Source organism: Canis lupus, chromosome 17, assembly GCF_011100685.1.
Source record: "Canis lupus familiaris isolate Mischka breed German Shepherd chromosome 17, alternate assembly UU_Cfam_GSD_1.0, whole genome shotgun sequence".
Lineage (NCBI taxonomy): Eukaryota > Metazoa > Chordata > Mammalia > Carnivora > Canidae > Canis > Canis lupus.
In genome coordinates, this window is record NC_049238.1 from 57,645,411 (window position 1) to 57,653,481 (window position 8,071).

Genomic DNA, 8,071 nt, shown 5'->3' on the forward strand with positions numbered 1-8,071 from the left:
TCTTACTTTGCAACTTAGCGGACTTTACCTCCGTTTTATGCATCTGGAAGTGAATATTCAGAGAAATCAAGTTCAGAATCACACAGCTACTAAAGTACATGGCTGGCAAGAAAGAGGAATCGTGATTCAAAACTCCAAGATCAGGGCAGCCCGTGTGGCTCAGCGGTTTAGTGTCGCCTTCAGTCCTGGGACTCCAGCATCAGGGCCTAGGCTGAAGGCAGGTGCCAAACCACTGAGCCACCCAGGACCTGGAGACCCAGGGTCAAGTCCCACGTCAGGCTCCCTGCAGGGAGCCTGCTTCTCCCTCTGCCTGTGTCTCTCTGCCTCTCTCTCTCTGTCTCTCATGAATAAATAAATAAAATTAAAAAAAAAACAAAACAAAACTCCAAGATCAGAGTGTTTCCCACGACACCCCAGCCTGAGTGGAAGACAGTTTAAAAGCCAGGTTAAGGGGCACCTGGGTGGCTCAGTGGTTGAGCGCCTGCTTTCCGCCCAGGGCGTGATCCTGGAGTCCTGGGATCGAGCCCACATCGGGCTCCCTGCATGGAGCCTGCTTCTCCTTCTGCCTGTGTCTCTGCCCCTCTCTGCGTGTCTCTCATGAATAAATAAATAAACTCTTTGAGGGGGAAAAAAAAAAAAAAAAAAGCCAGGTTCAACCTGGGAGCAAGAGCTCTTTTTCAGCGACAAAAACTGGAACTTACCCTGTTGGCTTCTTGTAACAGAAAGACCCACCGAAAAGGAGGTGGCCAAAAGGCCTGTGCAGTGACTAGCTGTGAGAACCTGGGCGAGTCTGCCCAACATCCTGAGGCTGTTTACTCATCTGCAAAATGGACACAAAAACACCTGCTCTACGTTCTTCACGGCTGGTGGTCAGAGCGACGTGAGAAAGAAAGCGCAGCGGAGCATTGGGACAGGACGCGGAGCTCGGCCGCGGTGGTGGGTCCGGGGCCGGGTGGGCAGCGGCTCTGGGCAGACCCGAGGCACCTCCCGCCTCCCCGCGACTCCCGCGGGGCCTCCCCACGGCGCACCCCGGGGCCCTGGGCGGCGGCGCGCAGTCTGGGAGGCCACCCCGACAGCGATGGGCAGCTGCTGCTTATCTGCAGTTACTCAGCGACCCTGACAGATGAGGTGTCCGTGGCGACCTTCCTGCCTCGATGAGTGTGGGAACTCGGGGCTTCCCAGGGCTGCGAGGTGGGAACGTAAACAAAACGACCCTGGCCCGAGCTGCGCCCCCGCGTCCTCCCCGGGCGCTGCCCTAGCGAGCCCGAGGCCCCAGGCCCGGCAGGTCCTCCCCGCAGCGCCGCCGCCCACAGGCCGGCCCGGGCCGCACGAGGACTCCCCAAGGCTGGACACCTCCTGCCAAAAGCTCCATCACTGCCTCTTTTTACTGTCAACACGACAGAGTCAGAAATGCGTCCCCCCGCGGAAGCCCTTCCTTGCCTCCCTGCTGCGCTGGGCAGGTCCATCCCTGTAGTCCCGACACCGCTTCCTGGGGAGGCAGCTGCAGGGAGCGGGGACTCCGGGGCTCTTCCGCGCCTACGAGGCAGTTTGGGAGAAAGGGCTCATCCGTAGCCCCCTTTCCTCCGTCTGCAGGGGGCTCGGCCTAGCTACGGGCCCTACAGGATGAACACCTGTGTTCGTTACTCCACACAGGAGTGATTCTGTGGCAAAATGGGAAAGCATTTCAAGTTCGCATTCATTCGTGTCTTCCCACTTTTTTTCCTTAGTCTTCCGCATCTTTATATCGGCTGACATCTGCTCCGCATTTAACAAGTGTGCCAGACGCCATAAAGGTGCTGAGGATGCGTCAGCTGGCAAGGAAGATAAAGTTGACTTCTCATTGCTTACGTCCTAGACAATAGACTAGCATTCCTGAAAGAGGTCAGGGTGCTGTGGATGCTGATATCAGAAGGTACAAACCGACACCAGGCTCAGAAAAGCCTCCTTGAAGAGATGTTTGGGTTGAACCTGGACACATGACCATTGTTCAGGCGAAGGGGTGAGAAGAGGGGAAAGGCAGCAGGAGGACGGTGTATGCGAGGAGACAGAGGGAAGACAGCATTTGTGGAAGTAAAAATGAATTATGCAGCTGCTTGTGGTCTGTCACTTGGGCCTCTCCCTCCCCCTTAAGCAGTTCTTTCTCCCTAAACGCTTTTGCCTACTCACCAACCATAAAACCTGTCATGTAAGCTCTTTGAGGCTCCGCTTTCTTCCTTCTATGATTGCAATCTCAACTGATAATTTCCTAAAATGGCCTTAGAACCTGAAGATTTCGATTTTTAACTGAATTCTACCATTCAACTCTACAACGTAAGCAAATGACTTAGCTTCCCTGAGCTGTGGCTCCTCATCAGTAAACAGGGCCAATAATACTTAATCATGTCTATAGTCATGCTAATAGGAACATTTAATAATGTTTACTTTGTGCCAGCCCCCAGCGCTAAGTGCTTTTTGCAGTGGATTGCATTTAATCCTCACGAACATCATGAAGTAGGTAATAATTTTATTCCAAAGGACTCTTGGGAGTCTGAGTGTGATCCTAATCATGAATGTGCTCTGTCACCATTAAGGGTTAATGCAAAAATGAAATGGCTTCATCGTGGTGTTTGATAAGTACACATGTAATAAATAAATTCATTTGTATCTGTCTCCTGAGCAAACCAGACAAAAAGCAGGGGCAAGAGTGAAGTGTTGGGGATCCCTGGGTGGCGCAGCGGTTTAGCGCCTGCCTTTGGCCCAGGGCGCAATCCTGGAAACCCGGGATCGAATCCCATGTCGGGCTTCCGGTGCATGGAGCCTGCTTCTCCCTCTGCCTGTGTCTCTGCCTCTCTCTGTGTGTGTGTGTGTGTGTGACTATCATAAATAAATAAAAATTTTAAAAAAATTAAAAAAAAAAGAGTGAAGTGTTGTCATCACGAAGTTGCTAATTGCATGTGATGGCAAACCACTGAAGAGAGAATCCCATCGATGTGACCCTGAACCTCCCAAGTTTACAGTCTGATGACCACCACCGCCTGGAACCCATACACAGATACCTGAGTAAAAGCTCAGAATCGGTTCTCGAAGAGACACTGAGGTTGTGTCAAACTTACTGCTCACCAAGAGTAAGGGCTTTTCAGGAGCCTAGATGCACTGGCAGAAATTCATAAGCTTATTGCAGGACTCAGGGTTGGAGCTGAAGCCAATGGGTCTGAGTCTCTTGGTATTCTCCTTAGTACGTGTGTCTCTACTTCCTTTTACTTTACCACAGCGTTTTCTCACTCCAAACCTCAACAGTGGGACATTTTTTATTCCTGGTGTATGCACTGGCATCGTAAGGACAGATTCTTAAACTGTCAGTTTCTCAAACCATGGATGCGTATAACAAACTAACATGAATACGCGTGTGTTTCTGTGCGGGGGTATTTGTGTACATGCTTATGTGTGGGTGAGAGTGGCTTCCTACACTCACACTCTCCCACTTCGCGAGAAGTGGTGCGGGCTCCCCCTGAATGCGGCCAGTGTGGGAGGAGACCTCACACCAAAACAAATGAGGTGAAAGAGAATAACTGTGGTTTGATGCTCTCAGATCAGATGAGAAGCGATGAATAAGAAAGTCAATGAGCTGAAAATGACTTGAACACAGGCACCGCCTAGGGATTACATACCCTGTAAATGATGTAATGAACATTTGTCTAAACTTCATTAAAGTGCTTTGAGCTTTAATATCCATTTTCCCCTTCCCGATATAGGTAGTCTGTCTTAGAGGTTAAGAGAACATTCTGGGCTCAATACTCAGCTCTATCAGATTCTACTACTCCCTAGCTGAAAGACCCTGGGCAAATCGCAATATCTCTATGCCTCTATTTCTTCACCTCTGATATGGAGAGAGTACTATCTACCGCATGGCCTTCTTGTAAGGGTGAGGGAAAATAAAATGTGGCCATTGTTTTGCATTCAGTACTTGATGGTATTTTACAGATGACAACACAGATGCCCAGAGAAGTTGGCTTCCTCTTCTAGGTCCCCTTGGTAGTTAGTGGTGGTGCCAGGGGAGCCAGGCATCCCATCCCTGGCCCAGGGCTCTTTCTACTCAAACACGTGGATTGCGAATCCCATACTGAAATAATTTGCAGGTTACAAGTGATTTTTCATGCATGACTACTTTAATTTGCACTTCCTTGCCAAATCCACACATTAGCAAACTCAGAACTCTGAAGGAAAGATTTACATAGGACCTCCTGAAAACTAGCCTAGATCTAGGGTGGCCTGAAGGAGACCCAAAGGGTGAGAAACAAAAAGACACCCTGTCACACCCCCCTCTCACTTGTAGACATGTGGGTTATTTACTTTGTGGATTAATGTAACACAATCTTTAATCCCTCCTTGGCTATGCCCTGCCACTTCCCTCCACCATGTGAGGTGTGTGCTCAAGCAATGTGAACTCAACAAAGTAAATCTGCTTTTTACACCTCTCACCCCACCTACATTTTAAAAATGTCAACCCCCTCAAGCTTTGGAAAACCAGAGAGATAAATGTGTTTTCAATTATCTTTGCTCCCACTATGAAAACAACTGAAAGACAGTGAGACGAGAAGTCAGGAAGCCAGGGCTTTAGTCCAGGTATGACACTGGTTCATCGTGGGCCCTCGCCTTTGGTTTTTAATCTGTGAAATGAAAAGAAGAGAGGAGCATTTTCAGAGTGACTACTCTGTGCCAAGGGCCTTCAATTATGTCACCTTATATAGTCCTTTAAAAAAAAAAAACCCTCTTCTCAATAGGAATTTTTGTCTGTATTTTGCAAATGAGAAAATAAAGGGATGGGGAAGCTAAAAGCTAAATAAATTGCCCTAGGCTCGGGTGGCAAAGAGGAACCTGGACTGAAATTTGAAACTAGGACCACCTGATTCCAAACTTTATACTTGTACTCCTAGTAATCCAATACAACCTATAATGCTTCTTTTCTATTCCAATATTATGCTCTTTTGATAGCACAGTTTGTCAATAGTTGGCTGAGTTGGTTACAGTGACTCATTCTTTAGGGTCTTATTCTGAAGAGTCAGTGGCCCTGGGGAGATTTATTACATCCCTTATTTGGTCACTCTTACACTAGCTAGCCCTCCTAACATTCTAAGAAGTAGTTTTATTGCCATCAAGAGAAATTTGATGCTTGCCTCCATCTTACATGCCTCTTCCAATAAGGAAAACATTTCCTTGGAAGTCCTTCACTTCTCCTTCCTTGGAAACTTTTTTTTTTTTAAATATTTTATTTATTTGTTCATGAGAGACACACAGAGAGAGGCAGAGACATAGATAGAGGGAGAAGCAAGCTCCTCACGGGACTGGATCCCAGGACCCCGGGATCATGCTCTGAGCCAAAGGCAGACAGACGCTCAACCACTGAGCCACCCAGGTGCCCCACCTTCCTTGGAAACTTAATGTTTATATAGTTGACTTTACCTTCAATGATGGAAGACTGTTCATTAACAAACCAAAGATATTTCATATTTGTATATTGGAAAGATTCTAACCCATACAGACTCAGGAGGTAGTAAGAAAGATGCTTGCTGAGAAGAGAGATGATGAGAATATTGGTGAGGAAGGAGCCCAGGACATGGAGTAACCAGCTATGCATTGTTGTAGTGGAGATTTGTCCTTTTCCCTCCTCTTCCCAGGTGCCCCTGAAGTCCAACTCAAATAACAATATGCTTCAACTGTAACTTCACTGCATAATGACTGGGAGAAGGAAGTAGGGTGGAGTGCATCCCACTGTATGGGAGGAGAGACAGGGACACAAAGTCTTACCTATTCCTTCTGTAGTCAACCATGTAGATCATTGAGCCTAATTCTTTTACATTGTAGTTATGCTCTCTAAAGATAAGGATGATGTTTGTTTTATTTGTTGTGGCATCCTAAGGCTAGCCCAGTGCCTAGCACATAGTTGGTGCTTAATAAATGCGTGTTAAGTAAATGAACGTGACTCGAAGGGTCAATAGGGAAGATAATTAGGGGAAGCTAGGCCATCGCTGGATTGTTAGTTAGCAAACCCACCTAAACCATGTGATATCCTGATATGAGCTCCCTGAGAGCAGTAACCGTGTTTTACTCATCTATGTGTTCCCTAGGATTTTAGGCTTGTGTAATAGGGGCTCAAACATTTCTCTGGAATCAAATCATCTTTAGGGATCCCTCTGATCTTGTCATAAAAACATCGTAGAGAACGATATGGTGGAGGGATGAAGAAAAGGCTAAGTGATTTGAAGTTGAGAGTGGTAATAACAATAACAGTGATCACATAATCAAACTTGATAGTTGGGGGCAGCAAGGACACTCGTGGGAAGGAATGATGCTAGAGCTGGTGACAAAGATGTCCAGGGAAGGGCTGTGGTGGCTGGGTCCTCTCTCTGCTGCTCCATGTGTGCCAAAGTAGAGCCCATTCTCATTGGCACTCTAATAAAAGTGATTCCCCGATATAATACTCCACTCCGCAGTGCCCCATCATCTTCCAATGGCCCAAAATATCATAACCCTCGCTCTTCAGTTTATTTTTTCCTTTTCCCTATTCTCATATGCAGCCACTTCTGGAGTACATGAGTACTAGGATGAATTCCAGCATCTGTCTTCCTGGACCTAGTACAACATCTCTCTTCCTCTCCAGTGACAACTTCTCACCAAAGGGTCAGGGGGTGGGGGTGGGGAGGTCACTATGCCCATGATTCCTGAATATGGCCATACTTAGTGATTCTAAGGTGACTCCCTGTTCTATACTGTGACTGCCATAGTTGGCAACTAGTTCTGTTAAAAATGAGTGAAACACACTTTTTAATCTTTAGTGGGGCACCTCCCCTGGTTAAGAGAGCTCAAGAGGGGACGAACAGAGGACTTAGTGATGCTTCATAGATTTCTGGCGGGGAAGGGGGGTCAGCTTAGAGACTGACTTAAAGCCAGTAGGAATAGGAATAAATTAATGGCTTTTGTAGGGGGTGAGTAAGGCTGGGTTAAAGCCCAGTGGGAGCAGTGAACTATGTAGATGAATAAGACAAGCAGGAAATATTCTTGAATGGAACAAGAATGTGGGAAACATTTGGATGAGGAAACTGAGACAAAATGAAGAAATGCAGAGAGCCTTTAGGTCCATACTGAAGGCTTGGGGACATAATAAGAGCAAATATTATAAAAAATGATAAGAATAATTTTTAAAGAGCAAATATGACCCACACAGCCCTCTTCTGAGCTCTTTAGATGTATTACTTTATTTAATCTTCACAACCTCTTCGAGGTAGACGTTAGTATTATAGTCACTTTACAGATGAGGAAACCAAGATATAAAATTGTGGAGTAACTTATCCAAGGTTGCGTACAAGTAAGTGGTAAAGAAAACTGCAATTTGAAGTTTCAGCTCTATTCTATATTGACATTTACTTAGCAGTCTGTACTAGGTAGTATGCTTTTGTCTAGATCTGGGGTGACCCCAGGAGAGCTAAAGAGCTACGGGTGAAGGAAAACATATATCCTGTCACACCCCCTCCAGTTACTGACTCTGTGAATTGTGACACAATCTTTAATCCCATGGTTTCTTTACTCATATCCTTCCCACAAAATATTTATATCTACACACCGTAAGCATGTATATGGTGTGATATTTAATGTCCTCCTATGTAATCTGCCATCAGTTTTCAAGAGCATGCCTCATTCTGTATCTCTAGTTTTTAGCATGGTTTCCATTAGCTCTTCCTGAGAGAAAATGAGCCACTCCTTCCAGTTTACAGACAGTGAAAGTGGTTTGGAGGAAGTCATTGGCTTGAGCAAGGTCACAGGTCAAGTTAGCGGCATTTGGCTTAAATCAGGATCAATAACCTCTGTCTCTCCAGCCTGATCCTAAGAGGGTCTGTCTGTCCTGGGACCTGGGCCACATTCCAAATTGGGTAATCCGGTGCATGCTGCCTGTCTGAAATTCCCCTTGTGGTTTTGCTCACATCTGGTGTTTTTCACTTCTTGTTCTAAACACGTGCTTTGATCCTATTGCTGCTACAGCAGAAAGATGTCCATGGTTCCAAGGAGCACGGTTAATTTAGTGAGAGGTGAAAGATAC